Genomic DNA, 26,309 nt, shown 5'->3' on the forward strand with positions numbered 1-26,309 from the left:
ATGGCTTACACCGTCCGCGAGCTGCTGTACCTTTACAGCATTGCCCACGCTGCTTACGAGCGCTTTGTCTCCATCTGCGGCAATGAGGAACAGGCGAGGAACGCCGTGGCATTGCTGGTCTGGATCGACCAGGGCACTGTGTCAGCCATCCATCACATCCCAGGGATCAGCCCCTTCGCCGTCAACGAGGTGGCAGCAGAGGCCAACCGCATCCTCGAGTGCCTTCGTCAGCAGGAACTCATTCTGCCCGCCATTCCTTTGATCTCCACACTCTGCCAGGACGGAGACATCAACCCGTGCTTCTTCACCTTCCACCAGGATCTTGTTGTCAGGGGCGTCGCTGATTTCCTCGACGGTGTCGGGAAGCTAATCTTCAACGACCGCCTGCACCTTATGTTGCGTCGCTACGAGACTGGGCTCGTCGGCAACCCGCTGGAGCTGATGGCTCCCTATGATAGCCAACACGTCGCCGTTCACGAGGACTGCCGCTCGATGTTCATCACCTTCTCCAAGGGGATGCCAATCGAGCGGGAGGAGATATATGTCTGTAAGTCTGTCGATCTCATCCCCACCTGCCATTGTTGGATTATTTATCATATATGCATATTAAATATTCACATATATATATGGTTTTGAATGCAGGAAGTGGGGCGACTGCGTTGTGCGTGTTCTCATGGAGAAGACGACGGGTGCCATAGCGCCCATGTACGGTCGGATCATTTTTAAGAGCGAGGCATTCCTTGGGCTCGTGCTCAATGGCAAGCGACTTGTCAAGATCACCATTGGCCACCGTCAGATATGGCTCCGCAAGTATGTTCCAAGGACGGCAAACACCTAATCATCGACCTCAGCTCCATCTAGCTTCCTCATCATTTGGTCGACGTGCATCGTCATTTACCTTTTTCTTACTATATACAGTAAATCTCCATGCACTTAGTAGTCACACAGGTGACAGGTCCATCCCCATACGTAATTGCCGTTTGAAACCGGAAGTTTATTTTCATGTTTAAGTACCATTTATTTTTTGAAAAACGAGCTACATTGAACTAAGATGTTGTGTCAAGAAGATACACCAATCAGAGTTCACACTTGACTTGTGCATAACGAAATGTACACACAGCCAAATGGTCCAAAGAAGCGAAACACCGTGAATTAATACAAACCAACAATATCAAATATATTAAGCATGTGCAACTTCCACGCATCTACTGCTTTGGATTGTCACGGCAAGATCCTTGGACCGCACTACTACAGAAACGGTTATCAGTAACGGTTGAAAAATCATACCAGTAACGGTCGGGGCCGCCGTTACTAACTTCGTGTTACTGATGATACCCATCATCATCAGAAACGGTCGGCCCGACCGTTACTGATGTACCATCATCAGTAATGGTCGCTTCGACGCGACCGTTACTGATGTATATATACATTAGTGGCGGTCGCTCCTTCCCGACCGTTCCTGATGTATATATTATCAGTAACGGTCGCGTCTCCCCATCACTATCGGTCGATCGACCGACACTGATACATTTTCGGTATTTAAAAAAATGATTAAAACCACAGTAAATACATAGGAAATACACAGCAAATTATATACAGCACAACAAATTATATACATAATGTATCTCATCATAGAAAAATGTATCTTATCACAGAAAAATACATATAAAGCCGCATCACATCACATGACATCATTTAAAGCATACAATTGTATATAAGACGCATCATATAAAGAATACAAATGTATCTCATTTCACGACATTGATTACAAAGTGTCAAAATTCCATAGAAGCATAATTACAAAGTGTCAAAATTTCATGGAAGCATATAAAGAATACAAATGAATCTATTGTCGTGGGTGAACCCTAGACACGACTTGTTCCACGCGTTCGAAGAAGTCCCCGCTAGGCTTGATGACCTCATTGTTTATGAGATGGGCGAACTCCCTTTGAATGTTATACACGACCCATTTAGGTCTGTGTCCCATTGTCATTCGGGGCCACCAGTACTCTTCCATCGCCGCGACTGACCCCTTCCACTCAGACTTGAACATGCTGGCATTCTCCATAAGGATGTGACAGCAGTAGTAGCCACAGAACACACTGCCGGGCGGTTGTTGCTGGCAAGGGAACATGTGGTTGTGGTGAGACTCATCTTTATAGCCTTTACCAGCTAGTTTTCCCTTGGTCGCCACTTTCCAGGCAGTGTTAATGAGTGATTTGATGGGTTTCTAGAACCTACCTCGAACACCATTCTTCGGAAGCAGTGAATCGAAGTAGTACACCGCGGACCAAGGCAAACAAATGAGTAGTGTCACCCAATGGTCTCTGTTTTCAAAAGAAACAAACTTTAGTATCTAAGAGTGTATAAGAAAGACTGAATTAGAAAAAACAAACGGTTCCATATATAAAATTGAACTTACTCCAAATTAAGGAAGAAGAGGATGAAGTCGTCGTCCGCGTATTTCTCGAGACATGCCACCAAGTATTTAGATGCCATGGTTCTTGAGGCATCCTTTTCAGGCTCAAGACCGATGTCACCGTAGTTGAACATCGCGTGGTTTAGAATGGTTACTTTTTTGACCTCCAATCGCCGCAGTTCTCTTATTTGGTAGGCTGACCACAGCCTTAAGAGGTTGATATCAAGCTTTTGGCGGTTGAAGAGGTGAAACAGTTCGTTGAACTCCACACCAAAGGTGATAGGACGTTCCTGAATGCTCCCAGTTTCTTGGTCAAAGAAGCCATAGTCTCGTGGGATTCTAACATTGATCTGTTGGGCATGCTGTTCAGAACCAGCTGATGCTTGCATGTAGAACTGATGAAACTCTTGCATCTCTCTGGACATGGCACGCAGGGAATCTTCGGTGACCATCGGTCTTCCAGGATAGTAAAGAAGCACCCGGTCGAACTCCCTAGCCACGAAATTGGATCCGTCTTCGAATCTTTGGCCTTGATATGGGTTCTTGATGAGAATGTTAGGCCTATTGTCCTCCCAGACTCCAGTTATGTCAGGCACATGGTGCATCTCATCTTGAGTGACAGTGGAGGACTCCTTGATGGTCTTGCCGCCGCGCCTCCTCTTTTTATGCCTCCTCGTACTGTCCCATGCCTTTTTCTCCTCTGCCTTGTACTTGTTATCGATCTTGCGGCCACCCATGGACTCAGCGGCACCCAAGAGAGAGAAGGTGCGAGGGACGCTTCCAGCCTGTGCCGACTCTGTGGTCTGGCTATCTTTGAGCTGTGCAGGCATCGACATTGCCCGCTCTTCATCTCTGCCGGCATCTACATGAGGAAGTATCCTAGGGGAAAGGCCGAGCGGCGAATGAGAAGTACTTTTCTGGACGGAGGGAGATGGAGTCATAGAGGGCCGGCGCTGGTTGTAGAGAGATACCAAGCTCCTAGGCCACATAATTCGGTAGTTTGGACAACCGCCTAGGATATCCACGCCTTCCTCCGGAGGTAGCGGGATAGCATAATCCCGATGGTCGTCGACGATGGAGTCCACCATCACACTCACTTGTGCGTCGTTCATGAGAATGTCGTGCACCAGTGGCGGTGATTGTCTGGGCATCAAGCAGCCAATGGCGCCTACAGGCTTCCGAGGCTTGTCAACGTGGATACGACACTTCACCGGTGCCTGCGCGTAACAAGAAGAAGGCATATGTGTGTAAGATCTTTATTCATGAAGGTAAGGATTGAAAAAGAGTTTGAAAAGATTGCTTACAAATGTTGTCGCTCGGACCCTGATCGTTATCCCGGCTGCCCTCGCTTGGGAAGGTTGGCTAGCAGGGGAATTGTCCATGCTAGGAGCCGGGCTGTAACCTGGGGTGTAGGTTTCTTCGTCCTCCATACTTGTGTCGGAGGCGACCTGCTCTTCAGCGGGGTGCTCTTTCACGGGGGAAGAGGAGGAAGAGGAGAAAGGAGGTTCCTCAAACCTTCCACTCCTCCCCCGAGTATGGCTCCAAGGGCGGGGTGGTCTTTGGTCAATGCCGACACCAAATGATGGACGGCTTGCACTGCATATTCCCGCGACACCTATTGAGACACGATAGATGCCTGCTCTCGCGCCTCCGCCTTAGCTTGTTCTATTATCTCAGGATAAGCGGGGAGCTTTTTCTGGATCCTGCTTCGCTTCGGAGCAGGCGGGAAATCATCATCCCAGTAGGCCCCTTCGCCTTCTCCTAGAACACGGCCCGTGTGCTCCGCCTTTTGCAAGCCGGCGGTCACAGCCGACTCCCACCTCTTGCTCTGCACGGAGTTGTCGGAGGTTTCTGACCTCTTGCTCTCCTCGCATTTGTGGGCATTTTCCTGTTATCATATATGACAGGACGTGAGTCTATATGGATCAGGAGTGTCATAATTCACGCCGAAAACAACTAAATGCACATGAACCCTTACCGTAAAATTTTTAATAGGCGGCTGCATTGGCTCAATGCCCGCCCACTGCTCGGGTGTCATGTGCTGACGTGCATATTCTCTAGCAGGTTGGTCCTCTAGCATGTCATGCGCTGGAGGCACCCTGCCTGCCGCCTCGAGAATTAGGTCTTGCTTGCGCCAGACCTTCTTCTTCCCCTCTTTCCCTGCAGTCCCTAGCCTGTGGTTCAAGGGCTTCCTTAAGCGCAGCGCCCTCATGCGTTCACTCTTCACAATGAAGGCAGGGTCAGACGATTCCTTCTTGAACTTTTCCCATTCGGCCTCATTAGTTGCCAACGGCCATTTCTTCTTGATGATCTCGTACGGTTTGTCCATCCACCTTCTAGCGGTGGTTTTCCAATTAGCAAGTCCATTGCAGACTACTATGTTGACGGCCGCTAGGAATCGCTCGCGCCACTCGTCGGTGGGAACCTTCTTGCAACGTCCGCGATGCACGTGTCTCTAACGACTTGGGAGATGTCACTCCACTCGTCGGTGATCTTGCAATACTTGCGTGCAACGGCTCCACAGGTCGTTGCGAAGGCCTTCTGTGCCTTCTCAGGCGACTCCGGGCGGCCTCTGTCAGAGTGTCGAGTGACCACGTAACAGAACTCCTTCAAGTTGTGGCTCCCACTCGGCGTTTTCTTCCTTGGCTTCTTAGCGGCAGGAGCATACACTTGTATACATATGACAGCAACATACATATAAAGAATATATATGACAGCATCATATAAAGAACCTAATTATATAGCAGCAGGAGTAAACAGCATGTTAAGGTGGCTTGGATAAGCAGCAAGGCTAAACAATATAAGCAGGAAGGCTAATGTGCAACAGTAAACAACATGTTAAGTTCTAGGAGCACAAATAACAATGTGTGCCCATGTACTAACCCTACAATGTACTAACCCTATATCAAATTTTCATAATCTAAATAGGGATATTGCCCATGTACTAAATTTGACAGCAACAAACCCTTCTAACAGATGCTGAACTCTCAATTTTCATAATCTAAATCGGGATATTGCAATCAAATCCTAACCCTAACCCTAACCTGTGGCTCAGGGAGGAGGCGGTCGGGCAAGGACGACGCGGGGTGGCGGCGCTCGGGGAGGAGGCGGTGCGGGGTGGCGGCGGTCGGGCGAGGACGACGCGGGGAGGAGGCGCTCGGGCTCGGGGACGAGGACGCGGCGTCGGGCTCGGGCGGCGTCGCGGAGGAAGATGGCGGCGTCGGGCAGGAGGCGCTCGGGCTCGGGGAGGAGGAAGACGGCGGCGTCGGGGAGGAGGCGCTCGGGCTGGGGACGAGGATGCGACGTCAGGCTCGGGCAGCGCGCGAGGTCGACGGCGGCGGCGGCGCGAAAATCCGGCGGCGCTTCCGCTAGGGTTAGGAAATCCCACAGCTGGTCTCTCGGGTTAGGTGAGGACGCACAGGCAAGAATGATTCTAAGTGTTTCGGCAGGTTCCGTTATATACCCCATGCACATCAGTAACGGGCGGATAAGGGATGCGACCGTTACTGATGTCCAGAAGAACATCAGTAACGGGCGTGTGGCTCAGCGACCGTTTACTGATGTAAGAACATCAGTGGCGGTCGCACAGTAGCCGCCCGTTACTGATGTGCTCCTATACATCAGTAACGGCCGCATAGTAGCTGACCGTTACTGATGTGCTGCTATGCTTCTTGGGAGTTGTATTTCTCTAGTATTTGTGCATTTCTCTAGTACAAATTTGTATTCATGCATTTCTCTAGTACAAATTTCAATTCATGCATACAAATTTCAAAAAATTCACTTAGTACAAAGTTTGCATTAAGATTTAGTATGAGTACATTTTTACAATGTGACTACTAGTGCTTCTCTTTCCTTCGGTAAGTCATAACTTGACTCCTCGCAGAACTGCTTCTGAGGTAGGGTTTTTGTGATATTTTCTCGCTGTCGCTCCCATCACTTCTTCTTTTCCCTCTTCTTTTCCTCGTTAATATCGTGCATTCCGCTTCTTCGTCATCTGCGGCGGTCGTCGGATCATGGAAACCTTCGTAGTCTTCTTGTGAAGTAACTCCGTCCACTCCAACAATGCTTCTTTTCCCTCTTCTTACTATGACACGGCCTTTATTTGCCGGGTCGTCTATGTAGAATACCTGCTTGCATTGTTTAGCAAAGACCCATCGTTCCTCTCTTGCCGGGATTTTTCTCACGTCAACTTGTTCACGAGGGATCTCAGGAGGTAGCACCATCGTTGTGAACTTGTGACTTTCTTCTTTGTCACCTTTGGTCCATCTTACACGGAACATTGGGATCTTTGTGATCGAGTACTCCAATTCCCAGATCTCCTCGATAACGCTGAAGAACGCTTTGGTTTTGCTGTGTTGTCGTCGGTCGCGGTCTCAGAAGTCATGATTACACCACTATTTTGATATGTGCTTTTACGGTCCTGAGACGCAGTGTAGAAGTTATAGCCGTTGATCGCATATGATTGCCAAGTAGAGACGTGGAAAGCAGGTTGCCGTGACAAACATGCAACCGTCTCTTCTGATACATTGGTCGTCTCCCTGCCGTACCAATAATTCTTCAGCCACGCTGCGAATGTTTTATTGTGCTCCCAGTGGATCCAGACTTCTCCTCTTTTAGGGTTTTCATTTCGCAGTTGTTCCATGTGCATTTCCTGATAAGGTCGGCAGCAATCGACAGTTTGCAACACAACCAAATGTGCTCTTTCAAAGTCAGCTTCCCTTCCTCTTCCATAGACATTAAGGTATGTATGTCCAAGGCCACCTTCGCCATCGAGCTTGCCCTTGTGTCGTGATTCGGGAACACCTATTGATTTCTGATCGGCCAACCAATCCGTGCAGAACTCGATGCACTCTTCTGCCCTAAAGCCTTCCACGATGCTACCTTCTGGACGCGATCTGTTACGAACGTACCGCTTCAGAACCCCGTTGTATCGTTCAGGGCCATACATGTTATGCAGGAACGAGAGCCCTAAGGACAGGATCTCATCGCATATGTGGATCATTAGATGGACCATGATATCGAAGAATGATGGAGGGAAGAACATCTCGAGCTCGCACAGAATCTGTATCATACTATCGTTCAGTATCTGGCATCGTCTAACGGTGATTGACTTCTACGAGATGCTGTCAAAGAAGTCAGAAAGCTTCATGATTGTCTCCCTTACGTGCGGCTCCATGATACCTCTGATTGCGACTGGAAGTAACTGAGTGAGTATGACATGATTGTCGTGAGACTTCATGCCAGATAGCTTCTGACTCTTCATGTCAACTAGATGCTTGATGCTCGACGAGTAGTTCGATGGGACTTTAATGCCCTGGAGGCACTGGCAAATCCTATGCAACTCGTCTTTGTACGGGTTGTAACATGCAAGACGACACCGCGTGGTCACCGTCACGAAACCATTCTTGTCGGCTGCCGACACTTGATCTTTGCCCCACAACTCTTTCCTGATAGACATGAGTTCCAGGTCCTTCCGTGCATTGGGTCCATCTTTCGTCTTCTCTGGAATGTTCATCAGCAACTCCAGCACGTTGTCGCATACTTTTTTCTCCACGTGCATGACATCTATGCTGTGGCGGCATTCTAAATGTGCCCAGTACTCCAGGTCCCAGAATACGGACCTCCTTTTCCACACGACGCCTCCAGGTTTCTTATATTTCTTCGCAGCAATTTTTCAGCCTCAAAAGTTTGAGCGTCACTTCGAGCACGTTGTTTTCTTCGCCAGCTCCATCATACAAGGGTGTGTTTGCGTCCTCCAACAATTTTTTGAACCGAGCAGACTCTGCCTCATCTTCGGGGTCCTCCAGCTGGTCCCGTAGGTACGAGTCATCTAGCATTTCGGCAATCCTGCCACGTGGAGCTACTTCACCTTCCACATTAGCCTTCTCATCGATCCTTGTTTCTTCCTCGGAATCATTCGCCAGATCATACCACAGGACATCATCATCTTCGCTACAGCTACTGACATCAACCGCATCCTCCCTGTGACAAGTCCAGTGAGAATAACCATCGACAAAACCCGATGCCAGCACGTGCATCTGAACATCTTCAGGCTTCATCATGCATGTGTTTCCACATTTGCGACATGGGCAACGCATCATCAAAAGTTCTTTTCGTTCCATATCACCTTTCGCGACTCCAAAAAAGACCATCCATTCGGTTATCCATCCAGCATTGATTCTTTCCTTGGCGTACATCCAAGAACGATCCTTCGATCTACAACACAATACACAAGAAAAGAAAAAAGCAAAATAGTTAGCCTAATCATTGACAAGGAGATTAATGTGCTAATTAACCGGAGCTAACTAAAATTTTGAAATTAGAGACATTCGGAGAGAAATTAGAGGCCGGCGAGAAAGATCAGGAGGGAGAGAGAGCACGCAAGCGAGAGGGAAGCTCCGGGTGACGATGAGGACGCCGCAATTCGGCCGGCGGCCGCGGAGCTCAAAAATTTGAAATTGGGAAAATTCAGAAAGAAATTGGAGGCCGGCGAGAGAGATCGGGGGGGAGAGAGACATCGGGAGGGAGAGGAAAGCTTAGGGTTCGAAGATCGGAGCGCGCCGGCCGCCGGAGCTCCAAAAATGGAGTTCGACGGCCATGGCCGCTCGCCGGCCATGGAGGCGGCGCCGCCGGCGCGGGGGGAGGGAGGAGGAAGGGGGAGGGAGGAGGGCATACCTGGGGTGCTCGCCGGCGGCCATGGCGCGGTCAGGCGGCACCTCGCCGTCGCCGGAGAGGAAGGGGCCGCAGCTAGTCCCTAACGACAGGAGGCGCGACCAGCTGCGGCTCCGCACGGTGTATTTAAAATGCGAGTTACATCAGTGTCGGTCGAGGTTTTCTCGACCGTTACTGATAATCGTGTACACATCAATAACGTTCGAGCTGGTCCGACCGTTACTGATGCATGGTTCATCAGTGGCGGTCACCCCTTAACCGACTGCCACTGATGTAACTCGCGAGCTATAAGTGTTCATCAGTGGCGGTCAGGTCGCGCGACCGCCACTGATGTGTGCCTGGGCGGTGACGGACGGTGCCCGCTCGGTTCATCAGTAACGGTCGTGGCCGCGACCGACACTGATGTTCTTCATTAGTAACGGTCGCGTCGGACCCGTTACTGATGTGGCGTTGCATATAGACCGTTTTGTAGTAGTGCCACTCTACATACCACTATACCAGTATACTTGTATATGTTGCCTTATATTCCACTGGTAATCGATCTGTTGCGTGCATATCCCCTGCCAGACCCATTGGCTTCATAGCAATTCCCTCATTGATCACATACTCCGCCCATAAGCGGAGCCACCGTGGGGGCACCACGGGCACGTGCCCGGGCTCCAGGCCGCCTCCTGCCGGAGCTCTGCCGAACCATGGGGAAGGATGGAGGGATCTGGATCCTGTTGTGCCCCCGAAGACGATGAACAATCGAATAGATCGATCTGTTCTGTCCGGGCTAGGCCACAGCAGTTCGTCTCCCCCTTCTCTTTTCCTGGGCCTCTAAACCTTGAATTTTGTTCTGGGCTCTTCTTCTTATTTGGGCCTTGGACGGTTGGGCCTGGTCTTCTCATTCCGAATCAATCAAAGCGACGAAGCCTGAAACCGATCAATCTGCCTCCTCCTTCACCTTTTCTAATCGCATTCGAGTGATTTGAGGGTTTGAGACATTGAATTGCCCACTCTGTATATATGCAGCACAGTAGCAGAGAGAGTATTTCTTTCATGGTACATTGCTTGATTAGTTGATCTCAAATTAGGATTTTTCTTTTGTTTCAAGCCATGATGTCTCGTAAAGGACCATAGGCCTAACTAGCATCTCATTGTTCCGTAAAAAAAAATTAGAACCTCGTGGTATGTTTATTTTCTCAATTCCTATGAATTGATATTTCATAATTGCAACAAAAAATTCTGAAAATAGAACAAATGGTTTGCTGAGTGTGTTTCTGGGACACTCTGCAAAGAAAGTTGGTTTGCGAGTGTCTTGGCAGGGCACTCGTTTGAGCCTAGTTAAGAGTGGCGCTCAACAAAACCTCTCCTGCCCCGCATCGATCTGGGCCGTCACCCATATGATGTCGATCTGCACGCACATCACTAAGATTCCTGACCATGTAGCAGATCGACCCACACCTCCCCCTCCTCACTCTCTCTCTCTCTCTAAATCCATAAAGCCTTTGCCCAGTGCAAGTTGGACTTGATTTGCCGAGTGCAAACTGGGCTTTGGCGAGTTCCTCTGGCACTCAACAGACTAGGAAAATCCAGTAGCACCGGGTGCCCCGAACATATCCCCGTGACCAAATAAATCATGTACTAGTATCATACCGTTGTGATCTCTCTTTTGCCGTAACATGCTGGTGTGGCCTGGATTATACCGTCAAGAGGGACCTCCAAACCATGGAAGCGAACGGGCTCACTTAACTATTTTTTTTGCGTGAAAAGAGAATTTCATTACTCAGGATCAGGCTTACAAAATGGAGCTAATTTAACAGATTTTTCACTTACCTGACCGGCCTTGATATAAGTATACTGTATATCAGTAGTTAATATTTCAGAAGTTTGAAAAGGAGCTGAATGAACTGTTGATATATATTTCAGTAGTATTTACAAATCCGGCCCATTTTGCAAGCGGAGTTTTTAGTATTTACAAATCTGGCCCATTAATTTTTTGCAAAAGGATACTGTTGACATTAGAAAAGGAGCTGAACCTAGCAGAAATTCTGTCCATTTTTCGACATACACTTGTGATTTTGCAGTCTCCTTTCCATTTGCTACATGATTTAGTTTTGCGAGATGTCCAACTTGCCCCTCTCGCATGCTAAACATTGAACCAGTCTTAAGGCAAAAGAACATGAATAGGGTCAGAGAGTATGGCTCCAAGTAGCTAGAACCGCCCTGATGCTGGGGACTGAGATCGGTTAGATCTCTACTGGTTGATCATTCAGATTACTTGGGTAATCCATGGGGGTGCACAGTGTCGCGCGCTTTTATACGGAAGGCTGACAAAGCATAAGCAATCAAGAAGGGTGGCCGCCGCAGACCAGGCTCGTCTGCTCGATCTCCACATAGCTAGCCAATTCCCCCCGCGCTCTGGCTCCCGTAGTCTGCCGAAACAAAACCCTAAGCGAAGCCTACCATGGATAGGGGGAGGGAGACGCTTAGCCGATTGCTGGGGTCAGCGGCGCCGACTTGGAGGAGGGGCTGATCAACGAGGAGTTCAGGATCTGGAAGAACAACGCGCCGTTCCTCTATGACCTCGTCGTCTCACACGCGCTCTAACGGGCATCGCTCACCGTGGAGTGGCTGCCTGACCGCACGGAGCCCGCCGGCAAGGACCACTCCGTGCAGAAGATGCTGCTCGGGACGCACAGCTCCAGCGGCCCCAACTATGTTGTGCTCGCCGAGGTCCAGCTCCCTTTGGGCCTCGACGACGACACCAACACCAACACCCAGGACCAGGCTGACTACATTGGAGAGTTCCGGGCTACGACGAACGAGGTTAGTGTTTGACACGAAAAAATACTAAAAAAGTATCACTCGTGCGTCGGGGAAATAAAACGCGGGCGTGCCAGTGTACCTAAATACACAAATAAAACATAAAGAAATATGCATTTTATTAATCTCAATTAGAGAAACAAAATTACAATTTCCCATAATGGAGTGCGCTCCGTGGCCTGCAAGCGCGGCCAATATGACATGGGCGATTGTGGTGTCTTGGTTCACGGGGCTTCGTAAAGCTCCCGCTTAATTACTCCCGTGGATCGAACCGCGAGACACCTCCGATTAAGCTGCTGCAATGGTCGTCGCCTTTGAGTCTCGTCTTATCCGTGTGCTTGGCGTAGACGGTGGTGATGTGGAGGGGTGGGGCAGTACGCCATCGCTTCGGCGATGCTTACCTGTAGACCACCAGCTTGTCGTTGTCCGATGATGATGGTGTCTAAGCCTCGTCGGCTTAGGCAGGATGGGTGGCCTTCGCCTTGTCAGTGTGCCAGGCCTAGAGATGTCCGCCTTACCGTTGTCGGACAGGATGACTTGCTATCACCTCGTCGGTGCAAACAAGTAACATACTTACTTCATCGGAGAAGGAATAGTTGGTGGAGTACAGCTTCGCCTGGTCAGAGGTTGGACGATGTCGAGAGGATGACTGTCGGAGTAGATATCGGTGGCGGTGTAGACTGCGATGTGCCATGGTGAACACCGTGTATGGCGGTGTCACGATGGGTACCACGTAGAGGGCCACCACGAGTGGCGGCGTCTACCATATATGATGCTAAGTCGGTGAAGAGTGCCCCACGATGAGCACCGCGTAAGGCGGCGTCTCGAGGGACACCACGTAGAAGGCCGCCGTGAGCAGCGCGTCTAGAACGATACCATGTCGGTGAAGAATGCGCCAACCCGGGTTCCACGCAAGGCGGAACATGAAGAGGAAAATACCAGCAAGCTGCAAGTCATAGCCCGCGGTGACATGTCACTGTACTGCCCGGCATTGAGCATGCAGGTGGCCGGCAATCTCGTGTCCAAGCCTGGGACGAGACTTTCATTATATATGCGCACAAGAAGGTTGTGGCCCTTACCGTCAGGCCAGCGCCTTGGCCGAGGTGCTAGCGAGCGTGACAAGACGATGCCACAGTTGCGCAAGGCCGCCGAGCAGCCGGCCACGGCATCTCCGTCGCCGTCGCACGTGACAAGCAACACTGGCAGCATCGCCTTCTTCACCAAGACCTCAACACATCGGCACCGGCGGGCTGTGTTAGCAGGCACGGCGACCCAGTAGCGCCCGCATCGGTGAAGAACGAGGAGCCTGCCGACAGACCGCACGTCGGCAGCCTCGGCACGTTGGTCGCGACAAAGCAGCCAGCCATACGGAGAGACGCACTGCACAGAGAAAACGAGAGAGGAAGAGAGAAATCTCGCCATGGTCCTTACCATTGGAGAAAGAAGCCATCGATGCATGCTTGTTGTTGTCTCTTGTACGTGTGTGCTCTGATACGTGTTTGGACCTTGGATGCACGTATGAGTACAAGTGTTTCTTCTACCTCTGGCCGGCTGATGCCTTAGGCAAGTCAGGGGCGTTCTTCGCTTGCCGCCGCCTAGGACACGCGCGGCTGCCCTTACCTGATGCTCGAGGCTGCTGTGCATCGCTGCCGCCTGGGCGACTTCTCCTCTGGCCTGGGGTCCGTTTTTTCCTCCTGCAGCTGGCCTCGGGTGCTGGCTTATATAGGGTTATCGGCAGGGATGAATGGTGGGTTTTTCCAAGAAGAGAAGGCGGTCAGGAGAATTTCCTAAACCACTGATATTTCTTGATTGATTGCCGGTCTCGCTGATGCTTTCCAAAGTAATTGACAGCTTTTCATATTTCCTTCTATGAGCAGCGCCAGAAATCTTCACGCGCACGTAGGGCATGCAGCGTGTGATTGATCCTCCTTGCATGCAGCTAGCATATGGCCCATATATACACATGCATGTGCTGCTCGTGGTGTTTAGCTAATTGGAGCTCACACACGTATATGCAGGTAATATGGAATTATGGATCAAATTAAGGAGGACTGCATGCGTATTGTCTGAACTTGAACCCATGTAATATATTTTTATGCATGTATAAATATATAATTGGGTACAAAATCTCATCGAACAGTTAGTTTATGAGTAATCATGCGTGTTAGGGTTTTATGTTGTTTTGTGGTAGTCGGGTATGTTTTTGGTCGTTTAATGACTGGGGGAGAGTGGTAATTTTGGGTACGGGGATCTATGCTGATCTCCTGTGGCGCTTTGAATTGGGATACTTTTTTTTTTTAGCTGTGAATTGGGATACTTGCTATGCTATGTCATGGGCAACCGAATTTGTTATCTCAAAATTATGGACTCATGCTCGGGGAATGTACGTTTTTTAAAATATACGTACAGTATTGTAAAGACATGAACATTTCTCTATTTCTTCTATGGCAAATACATGAACACTTTTGAACTATACAACCATCTTTCTAACGAGGCATAGACATTTCTTTTGAAATACACTAATATTTTCTTTTACATACATGAAGAATTTTTTTGGAACTCGTGATCCAGCATTTCTTTTATTTTGAATACATGAACTTTTAAACAAATGGTCGTGACAACATATTTTACCCTTGAAACTTTTTCTTTGTCGACAAGTTATTAGAAATTTTTTATTATTGATAATTTGACTAAAAATATTTATTTTCATTAGCTTTATATAAAACCTGAAAAAAAATATAATAGCTAATAAATAAATAAAATAAAAATTACTGTGAAGAAATACAAGTATAAAGGAGAAATAATGGAAATAAAAGTAGAAATGGTATGAGAAACTGTGGTGGATAGGACTTCCGAGAGGCGATTTATGACGATCTCATTGTGTCGCTAGGTACGTGCATGTGTGTTGAATTGGGGATACTTGCTGTCATCCTGGCAGGCAGATTACTTATTTCGAACTATATCAAAACTCATGAATACAGGATAATGAGTTGTTGGGGTCTTGTCATCTTGTGGTGTACATAACCTGATAACCCGGAGCTTTTAGGGTTTTGGTGTGGGTTCTTGTGTTGCATTAATTATCTTTGCGATTTGATTAGCAGCGGACATTTGAGATGAAAGAAGTGGGTTGTATCTAGGACAATTTTTGCTCTATAAATTTGGCAATCACAGGTTAGTTGGTTGTGCAGATGCAGCCAATTTTTCATTAAATCTTTTGCCAACAACCGGAGCAGACATTTCTACTGAGATTATCTGATCCATTTAATGAAGAAATTTGTTCTTTAGATTTGACTGTATGAGGTATGTACGTATGTGTTGGATTTGTGTGACGATCCTTATTAATTTTTATACATAACGGGTAGGCAGAGTCCACTGCATCGTTCTTCAAATCGCAATGGTGCAGCGAATAGGTCTAGATCAGGCACTTGTAATTCATCTTTGTTGGTTTTTCAACCAAATTTTATTTTCCAGTGATAGGATCATAGGAGCTGCAACTAAACATGTGTTGAATAATTAGGTAATTTCGATGAATATTTAATCCAGAAAAACAGTGTGTAAAACATGTAGCATATTATATCATGCAAACTAGACAAATTAAATAGGAACGCACAGCAATAAAACTCATCTAATTTCACGGCATGAATAATAGAACTACTAATCAAAATCAACAAGAAAGAGCAGATTACGTACGGTGCCGTACTCTTTTCTTGTGTTTGTTTGTTGAGGTCGGTGACGAGTCCGGTAGCGTCGATGTTCACGCCGGCAGCAGCTGCAGCCTTGACTACCTCCTGAGCAGCGGCCAGTGCCTGCGCTTGCGCCTGTGCAGCAGCAGTTGCCTGGGCTTGGAGTTGGGCAACCTGCTGCTGAGCTTGGAGTTGTGCAGCCTGCTGCTGCTGAGCTAGAGCGGCAGCCTGAGCCGCGGGATCTCCGAGGTCGTCGGCCATTGATGACGAAGATGCCAACGAAACAGAGACGTGAAGAAGCGAGCAGTCGCGTGAGAACGCTCTCCAAAAACCTTATCGACCGTCTCACGGGCAGGATCTCGAAGGTTGGGGTTCCGGAGGCCTGCTCTCCCGGCTATCTATGCACGCAGTCGACGGGGTGGAGTAGCAGTTGACGGCGAACAACAAGATTGGATCGTGGGCGTGACGGCTAGGGTTGTGGCTTGTTCTGTCCGGAGGCCGGGGTAGTCTTATTATATAGGCATGCAGGCGGACTTCGGTTCGGTTTAGGAAACCAAAACCAACTCCGCAATTATCGGGATTTGTTACGCTTCCCCAACGGATTCCGTGGGGATTTTCCTTGCTCACTTGCACAAGAGGTAAGAACCAACATACCTTATATATTGGTCTAACTTTCCCTAAACTAGCAAGGTGGGACTATTTCCACTTCCTCATCCCACTTCATGAATGGGCTTTTGAGATTTTTCAGGAATTAATTTCAGATTGGGCCTTGGGCCTAATCCAAAATTTCAACAACATGTATTTATCTTTTTGCAGCATCAGCTGCAGCAACAATGTGCAATCCACAGCCCGCAAAAAAAGAGGGCAATCCACATCAATTTTCCCTTAAGAGCACTCAGCTTTAGGAAAAATGTGTTTTCGTTTATATAGTTGTAAACTTTTATGAGCTGCGATTCCGGTCATTTACTTTGCATGTGATTACGTAATTAACAAATTATTGCATTCTGGCTTTGAGTATTTGAGGCTACATGATAACCCCAACTACCAATATGGAGGACATGTTGTTGGTTTTTAGCCTGCCTGGCATGTTTTTAAGTGCATTTTCTATTTGATAGAATATTGGTTATATATTATGGTGCATAGCATTTGTTAGGCACTTCATGCCGCCTACCCAACTACCAATATGGAGGACATGTTGTTGGTTTTTAGCCTGCCTGGCATGTTTTAAGTGCATTTTCTATTTGATAGAATATTGGCTATATATTATGGTAGCATAGCATTTGTTAGGCACTTCATGCCACCTTTGGTCCGCCCACTACAATTTCATTGCGAGTGTGATCATCGCCTCGTCCACAACTGCACCTTGTCTTTTCCAGCAATCATGGCCTGCATGGGTACTCCCTTTCATTGCCCTGCATGCGCAATGGACTGTCCCGGGCAGAGGCCTCCTCTGCTCTCCCTTTGACATGGCTCACTGTCTGTGGTGCCACGTCTACGCATGCCCGGTATTTGGCAACACCAATGCGTGCCTTCGTCCCTAAGACAGGGCAAATCTGATGCGACGCCTGGTCTAGACGAATTCAACAACATCATCTTCGGCATCGACACCCTATAGCTAGCTCCTTGATCAAAACAGCCTCAATCACGTCACCATCTTATTCTTGGCACATGATTTCTTCCCAACTTGGATCAGGCCAGGGCACTTTCTTGTGCCTGCGGCTTCACCTGCGCAGTTACCTCCACACCGGCAAGTCTGACCTCAACATCGACCAATGCATGTACTCACATTGCACCTCACTTGAGTAACTCGTCGGCTTCCACTATAGGCACAAGATATGTGATGCAACACCGTACACACAATGCGGACTGGGATTGAGTTGCAGTGAAATCACGGAGAGACTTGATCCTTCTTATCAGCCGTCCAAACCAGATTCAAGGGACAAGATGAAACCAAGACAAAATACGCCCATGACTTGTTGTTTTCGGGACTCCATCCGGCAGAGAGAAAAAAGGCTTACAGATTCTGAACAAAGAGAAGCAAATCTGAACATATTGGAGTACGCCAATAACAAAAGGAAAAACTGCATCACTGAGCAGATTATAAATATAAGAACTGAACATATTACGAGGAGAAAAACTGAACCAATAACACAAGCAAAAATTGAAGCAAATCTGAAGCTTAACACTGAAATTTTCTACAACTTCATACTGAGTTTGTAGCCCTTGAGGGGCCACTAATTACATTGGAAATCTGAACCGAAAACTGAACCGAAAATACATCCAGTTTCTAACACATTAGGCCATTTCACTTGTACATTTAGGCCACAAAATACTATGGTTAGCCCCCAAAATACATCCAACAAACTATAGTTAACCCCCAAAATAACATGTAACCACGACATGTAGACACTAGAATAGATCCTCACCATAAAGAGTATCATCACAAATAGTAGGAGCTGTGATGAGCTGGGTAAAACTATCAATAACATTGTACTCATAATTTTTCACGTTTGGTTCTTCCTTTCGGGCATCATTCTCCACTTCTACTTGAGGTTGTACCTTTGCTCCTTTTTTGCTTGCAACGACAGGTTTGGTTGGCTTCCGCTTGCCCTTTCGCAACTTATGAAGCCAAGTTCTAGTTCTCTTCTTATTTTTGGATTGAACCACTTTTTTCTTCAGTTGTGAAGCTCTTAGCAAGTCATCTGTTTGTTGCACATTTGGGTCAGCATTTTCTTGCTCATTACTTGGTTCACTAATAGGACTAGTAGGTGCTTTCAGTTTATCCTCTACTTGTGGGCCAAGGGAATCAAGTGCATTTTCTAACAACAAACAACATGCAGTAGAGTAGGATGCTTTATGTGCCAAATTGTGAAATTTATAAGATAGTTCCTTGTACCGAAGCATGGCTTCTAGTTTTGGATTTTCTATCACACCTCTTCCTTGCTTGTCCAATATACTTCCTTTACGTGCTTCTCTAGTCCATCTCTTCAAGACATAATGTTGCGGCAATGTCTTTATGTTCATCAAATCAAGAACTTTCAGTCCATGTCCGCACAATATTCCTGCCCTTTCAAACATTCCACATGCACATGTTGCTTTTTGGTTCAATTTCAAAAGCTTGAAATTCTGAAATTTTCCTTTGGGAAGCCATGAGGTGACGTGTTTGTGGCAGGTGAAGAAAGTGATTATGTTCAAGCACTACATCAATTACATTAAAATTTCCAGAGTCTCGATCCAATTGAAGAGTCATCCTAGCATGACAATTAGTTCTTGTTTCAGCTCTAAAATGCTTCCGAACATATTCTCTTTCAACTTTTTTATGATAACCTTCATTGGCACATACATATCTGCATGATGTTACTTTACCATCTAGTTTGCTCTTATTAGTCCACCTTTTTCTCACCTCAAAACCTGCACGACCCCCATATGCTACCCAAAACATCCAAGCCTCATCTAGATTTCTGAATCTCATACCAACTTCAGGAATCCCCTTAACAGAATTTGCCATCGCACAACACCCACAATTATCCTACAAAGTCTGCCCAATTTTAAGCCAACAACCCATTATCAGTGTACCAATTGCAGAGGGAAAACACTCAAAACTACACAGCAATCAGCACTGAACTCTAAATCTAACTGATTTAAGCAGGAGCATACCTTCGGTCCAGTCTTCTCCTCCACAGCGGCGCCAACGTGCCTGACTCCTCCTCCTGTCGCAGCCCGCCTTTCTTCTCCTTCTCCGCAGCGCCGCGTCAACCTCCTCTGCGCGTAGACGTGCCCACTGACGAGGTGAGCAAATCCCGCCCCCGCGAGGCGCGGTGAGCGGAGCTCTGGGTGAAATTTTGGCCTGGCTCGCGCCCCTTTCCCGCGGGAACCCGCCCCGCCTTTTTCTCTCTGCCGGATGAGTCCCGAAAGCTGCAGTCATGGGCGTATTTTGCCTTGGTTCCATCTTGTCCCTTGGATCTGGTTTGGACGGCTGATAAGAAGGGTCAAGTCTCTCCGTGACTTCACTGCACAACTTCACTGAATCCCAGTTCCACACAATGCCCCTATTACGACTGTAGGGTGATATTGTACCATCATCTTCCTCTTCTGATACGAATGTTATAATTAATATTGGTCATTATGGTAGGATATATAGTACATATTTGTTAGGATTAATTGTTTGTTATCTCTCTTAGAAGATTCAGTCATATCCCTAGGATATTATCTTGTACTCCAAAGACATGTACTCGGGGGATTGAAATTGTGTTACTATGGGTTAAGGATTAAAATTGCACTGTTGTTGATAGTTGTGATGATTTACATTTGAATTGTGGATTTGGGTGCTTTAGTATACTGTGCGTGCTTTGCGGGGGAGGACAATGGGTTGTCGCGAGGACTATTCCATTTTTATTTTTATTCTTTGTCATAACTATCACTTTGGTGGATCATCCAGATATGGTATTTGGATGAGATTGCTTTATATTATATTATAATTGAGCTCCTATTTATTTTCTTATAAGTTATATCAATCCATTTAATTTCATATTTTGGACCGGCTAATCTACGATTTAGGACATGAGCAATTAATCTATGTTTTTCATGTTGAGTTGAATCATTTATGAATTTCTTGACATTACTTGTATGTCATTTGATGATAACCTGGAATGCAATTTATTTTCTTTAACTGCTTTCTTAGCATTTTCACAGCTTATTGGCACATGATTTTCCATGTATTGATATTTTTATTGTGATTTCTGCTGCTTCAAGAACATTAAAAATATTTATTCAGGCATTGATTTATCCATTCATATCTTGACATTGATTTTTCTTGTTGTAATGAATATCTCATTTTTGTTTTCCATAAGTGTGACACAATTAATCTGTGACTAAAAGTCTATTTTAAACCTTGAGCTTGTAGAGTCGGTCGAAATCAAAATCTCCACTTATCTCAATCCCTAAAATGAACACCCCAAAGTTACAATTCCTAGGCAATATTGCTCATAAGAAGGTTTACAAATCCCGGATTGCAGATATGGCCATGGTCAGCCTAGTAACTTTGAGTGACGCTAACTCGATCATCTTGCCATGCATTATGGATATCGTGTCCAGTGGATCGAGGTCGGCAATCCACGTTTGTATAGGTTCTTAAGGTCACTAATGATGAGGAATAGTAAGGTCAGGGTGGGATTAGAAGGTGGAGGGTTCAATTTCTACTGGCTCTACAAGCTCAAGGGTTAAAACATAAATTTACACATTAATCTGTTGTGCCCGTTTCATGTTTGGCCCCTCCATTGACTAGATACAGCCATTTTGTTAATTGCTTTGCTATATGGCGTTTGATGGTTACGTGTTCCTTCTTTTCATTGAAATAACCAAGGAGTAGTTTAATAATGTGGTCATACTATTATATACATTATGTACCTTAGCCCGGTTACATACGGAGGTCAAAATTGGCTGGATACATGTTTCTTTGTGATTGAGATATTTGTGTTTTCTGGTTATGCATCTGTTAATTTAACTCAATTAATTGTTTTTTCTTACTAGTATGGGTGCTCACTGGCCACTTCATGCTGCTACGAAATAATGTAACTTAACTAATTGATATTTAGTCTCTCTAATTGCAATATTGCTTTGTTGCTCACATGTTTGTGTACCATCATTATGTAATATAGATGTGAGTTGGAATATGAATTCTTTTCTTGAATTCAAGTGTCCTTTTGACATATTCCATTATCTGGATGTTCCTTCGAGTTGTCTATGTAATTTACAAACCTGTGGTTATTGTTGTTAATTTGTATCTACACCATAAGAATGAAAGGTCGTATTTTCTTGTATACTTCTAGAACAAGTGTTTTGGTAAAGAGGCTTGTGCATATACTAGATAATAAGCCATGTATCCTTATTACTCGATCTTGTTCTTGCCTGAAGATGCCAACTATCACAGTTGTGACATGTGTTTCCTGCCTTTCCAGGTGCAAATAGTTCAAGAGATAAATCATGACGGACCAGTCTACCGAGCTCGATATATGCCACAAAATTCATTTATAATTGCTACGAAGACAGACAGTGGAGAAGTGTATGTCTTTGATTATAGAAAGCACCCAGCAAAGCCTCCATTGAATGGTGCATGCAATCCGGATCTACGATTGAAGGGACACAACTCTGAAGGATATGGCTTGTCTTGGAGTATCTTTAAAGAGGGCCATTTGCTAAGTGGATCTGATGATGTTAAAATTTGCTTATGGGACATCAAAGCAAATGGTAAAAACAAAACTCTTGATGCATATCAGACTTTTAAGGTACGGCTCATGATCATCTGCTCATATAAGTATGTTAATGCTTCGAACTTTGCATGCAACTTTAATTAAAGCATTCTCCATGTGACCATGTGCTGTGGCATTCAAATATCAAGTTTCTCTTAATGTTTTCTGTGTTAGTATTATCTGGTATGATATGCTGCATGCTTGGAGAAATAATGCTGATAGTTCTAAAAAGGCTTATGGAAATTCTATTTTCAATTGGTCCCTCAAATATGGCCACTCTTTATAATTTCTCAAATATACATTAAGAAAAAGTCTACTTTTGGTCCCTCAATACTGTATCATGATTTGCACCTCCTTATTGAAAACACTTCAAACATAGGTCTATAAAAGTGACCTTTTGTGGGCGGATTTGTGTCATGTGGGGTCCACATCAACTTGTTATATATATCTCGGGTAAGGGGCATAACAAGAAACTAACGAGCGACACTAGCAAAGAAGCATGAGAAAAGAAAATAGAGAGACGCAAGGTGTAGGAGAGAGCCAATATTTTTAAATAATACGAATTATTTAATCATTATTGAAAATAATACACGTTTCAGAATTTTTTTAAAAAAATAATACACCCTCGGTCTGGGCCTGGCCGACTGGAGGCCGGCCTGCCAACCCCTAGGCCGATTAGGCCCCGGTCGGCTTCGGCCAGGCCGACAGGCACGTACAAGAACGAACAGAACGCCACTGCTTGCCGGTTGATCTCCCTTCGATTCCCCTGGTCTCCACTCATTCTCTTCGCATTAACACATGAGAATTAATCTCCACTATTCCACGAACCAGTTCAGGCGCTAGGTCTCCTGTTTTCCTTCTTTATTGGCCACTTCCATTGACACGCACCGAATGCCGCCCGTCGGCATCCGTCTCCCGATCTCCCTCCTCTGCCTATAAAAGGCGATTCCTAGCGCGTCACCGTGTGCCTTTGCCCTTCTTCTCTCATTATCCTATTGAGAGGTTGTCCCCTCAAGCTCTCTACATCTCGTGCCACGACCGTTTTCCTCCGCCGTCCGTCGCCTCCATTGTTGAAGGAGAGCTCACTCCGAAGCTCTGTTCCTCGATTCTTTTCACCGGGAGACTTGTCTGTCCCCCTTCACCTTTTTTGACAAGAATTCACGAACAACCGTCGCCGTTGGCCGTGGCGTCCCCGATGTCATGCCGAAGCCGTGCCCGGAGCCCCGGCCGCGACTGGAGACCTATTGCGCCTGAACCGGTTTGTGGAATAGTGGGGATTAATTCACATGTGTTAATGCGAAGAGAATGAGTGGAGACCCGGGGAATCGAAGGGAGATCAACGGTAGGAGTGGCGTTCGAGCTTCTGTTCCTGTACGTGCGAGGAAGACGAACACCCAGTCGGCCTGGCCGAAGCCGACTGGGGCCTAATCGGCCTGGGCGATGCTGACAAGGGCCAGTTGGCCTGTGTGCTGGCAGGCCGGCCTCCAGTCGGCCTGGGCGAGGCCGAGTGGGCGTAATCGGCTTGGGCCGGGCCGATTAGCTCCAGTCGGCCTGGCCCAGGTTGAGGGTGTATTATTTTTGAAATTTTTCTAAAACGTGTATTATTTTCAATAATGATTAAATAATTCGTATTATTTAAAAAAATTAGCGGAGAGAGAGGGGCACTTGCACATGGTCAGGATGGGGGAAACCACCTAAATCAAAGGTAAGGCGTACACTGCACCACAGCACCAGTATTAGGAGTTATAGCGGTGCAAACTATTCGGTATTACGCCACGGTAATAGTTGAGGAAACAAAAGTAGGCTTCTCGTATAACACTCTACGTACATAATAAGAAACAGAAATATATACTCCGAAACATGCATGGTAGCTCATCGATTTCTCATCTGTTTGGTCCTCTTGGTGCCAGTGACGTACGCTGTCCACAGTTAGAAAGATATTTGAGTTTCAATATTTCAAATAGAAATATATTGGTTAAACTAATGCAGGGGGAAAACATCTCTTTTTTCTGCTAATGAAAAAGGCTCTTTTGCCATTTGATATAGTTCCCAGTATGCACATTTGACAAACTTCACTGATAACTAATTATTTTTCATGTGACTACCACAAATATTTTTTGTGCATATTAGTGGTCAAAGTTAAAATCTTTGACCTTACGATACACATTGTAAAACATCTATTGGAGGTAGTATAGCAAACTGGTGATAACAATTTCATTCCTGGATCGTAAAATTGGCTACCTTAGAAATAGTTTTCGTTGCACTTAGACATTTTTGGCTAGTGATGTTATTATGTAGGCCGGTCACTCAGTCAATATCAGTTATTTACTTATATTGATGGCTTAATGCAATACGTCTTCTTCTTTTTTGTTCTGTGGTTAGTTTTATCATCATGGCAACGTTGAAGATGTTGCTTGGCATTTGAGGCATGGATACTTATTTGGCTCAGTTGGTGAAGATCGTAATCTGCTAATTTGGGATTTACGTAGTTCTGCATCTAGCAAACCTGTACAGTCTGTGGAGGAACACCAGAGTGAGGTATGTATCCTTGGAGTGTCCAATACCTATGCACTTTTGTTTAATACTATTGGTATTATGGGGCAGTAAGAATAAATTTTTCATGGTTATATGTCTCTATAATTTGTTTATTGGTCTTACCCCTGAAGTCACTAGAGTCAATGGTACAGGTTGAATGCCACACAACACAGATAATGCATATGACATAATGGAAGATGATTTCTGATATTATGAATCATTGTATAAATACTTTTTTTTTTGCTATTTTCTGCAAATACATATTAATGGACAGTTACTTGGATTTTCGTATGCTGAAAATTTGATGTTTCTGGCCGGTCTGTTATTTTGCAAAGGCTTTGTAACCTGCAGGGCGGTGAAATGCATATAGGTGCATCACAGAATTGCACTGTGGGGGAATGGACCGTTTTCATATGACAGGACACTACTCGTTCGCACTTCAGTTGACACACCCACATTGATTTTAGAAAGAAAGGTTTACACACACATTATTGCATTTGTACCACATAAAAGTCTGATTGACAAGACAGAGTTCTTTCTTTTTGTTAGTGGTGAGGCTGACACTACAGCACAACCCTGCTTTGCCGAAGGGCCGAAACCTTCGGCTAATCCTTTTGTCGGGGCATTCGGCAAAGAGCTTCCACGCGGGATTTTTACGGCAATGGCTTCTTTGCCGAAGGCCAAACAGCTAGCCTTCGGCAAAGAAAAGCAATAAACGGACCACGGGCATTAACGGTGCAGTCCCATCCGAGTCTGAGGCGGGTCCACCTGTCGGGCCTTTGCCAAAGGCTACCTTCGGCAAAGAGCACATGACGTGGCGAGCCCACGGATGCCCAAACGTAGCGCCAGCATGTCAGAATGGGCCCGCCTGTCATCCCTTTGCTGAAGGCATCCACAAACACCTTCGGCAAAGAGTTGCCACGTGGCCTGCAGAGATTAGGCCAGCTGCCATGGCTTTTCTTTTAGGGGAAGAATGGTATCCTTTAGTTCATCGATCTATATTTGAGGCACCAACAAATCTACAAAATTTCACGAGCTTCTCAGACATAGTTCCAGGTCTTTCTGAATCATCATCTGATATATCCCTTGGTTCATTGATCTATCAATTTGAAGACACCAAAAATGTTTACATAATCCGCACGGAACTTCTCGGAATTACTGCTTGGTCTTTCTGCGCCTGCACCTTGTGTACAGTTCCAACTAAAAGGCTAAACAGATGAGCTTCACATATTAATGACCTACAGTACACTCTTGTTATCTAATGCATTTTTGTTTCTTTCATAGGTGAATTGCCTTGCTTTCAATCCTTTGAATGAATGGGTTGTAGCAACTGGTTCAACTGACAAGACTGTGAAATTATTCGATCTTCGGAAGATTGATACATCGCTCCACACCTTAAACTTTCATAAGTATGTTTCAGTTTTCATCTGTGTGGGAGTGTGTTTTCCTGCTCATCAATTTATTGTTAGTTATTATTGGCTTTAAATCCATATTTTATTGTGTAAGCAGAGAGGGAATAGTTCAACTCGGATGGTGCCCAAAGAATGAAGCTGTACTTGCATCTTCTTGTCTGGGCAAAAAGCTGATGGTTTGGGACCTAAGCAGGTAAACAGCCATCCAGTTTCAAAATTGCTTCCCCACTTTCCACATTATATATGTGAGAGTATGTGAACTTGACTTTGCCTTAACAGAATTGGTCGGGAGCAATCCCCAGAGGACGCAGAAGAAGGCCCTCCTGAGCTCTTGTTCATTCACGGAGGCCATAAGAGAAACATCTCCGACTTCTCTTGGAACCAATGCGAGGACTGGATGCTTGCTAGCGTTGATGAAGAAAACATCCTTCACGTATGGCAGATAGCGCAGCACGTTTATGATGATGATCATGAGGACGATTTTCCTGGAGATAACCGGCCGGCATTCCAAAAGCTTTTTGAAACCCTTTAA

At 46.0% G+C, this 26,309-nt stretch overlaps 1 pseudogene; it reads left to right on the top strand.

Annotated features, from left to right (window-relative positions):
• LOC100839524 lies at positions 1 to 26,309 on the top strand (annotated as a pseudogene).

This window comes from Brachypodium distachyon, chromosome 3, assembly GCF_000005505.3.
Source record: "Brachypodium distachyon strain Bd21 chromosome 3, Brachypodium_distachyon_v3.0, whole genome shotgun sequence".
Classification (NCBI taxonomy): domain Eukaryota; kingdom Viridiplantae; phylum Streptophyta; class Magnoliopsida; order Poales; family Poaceae; genus Brachypodium; species Brachypodium distachyon.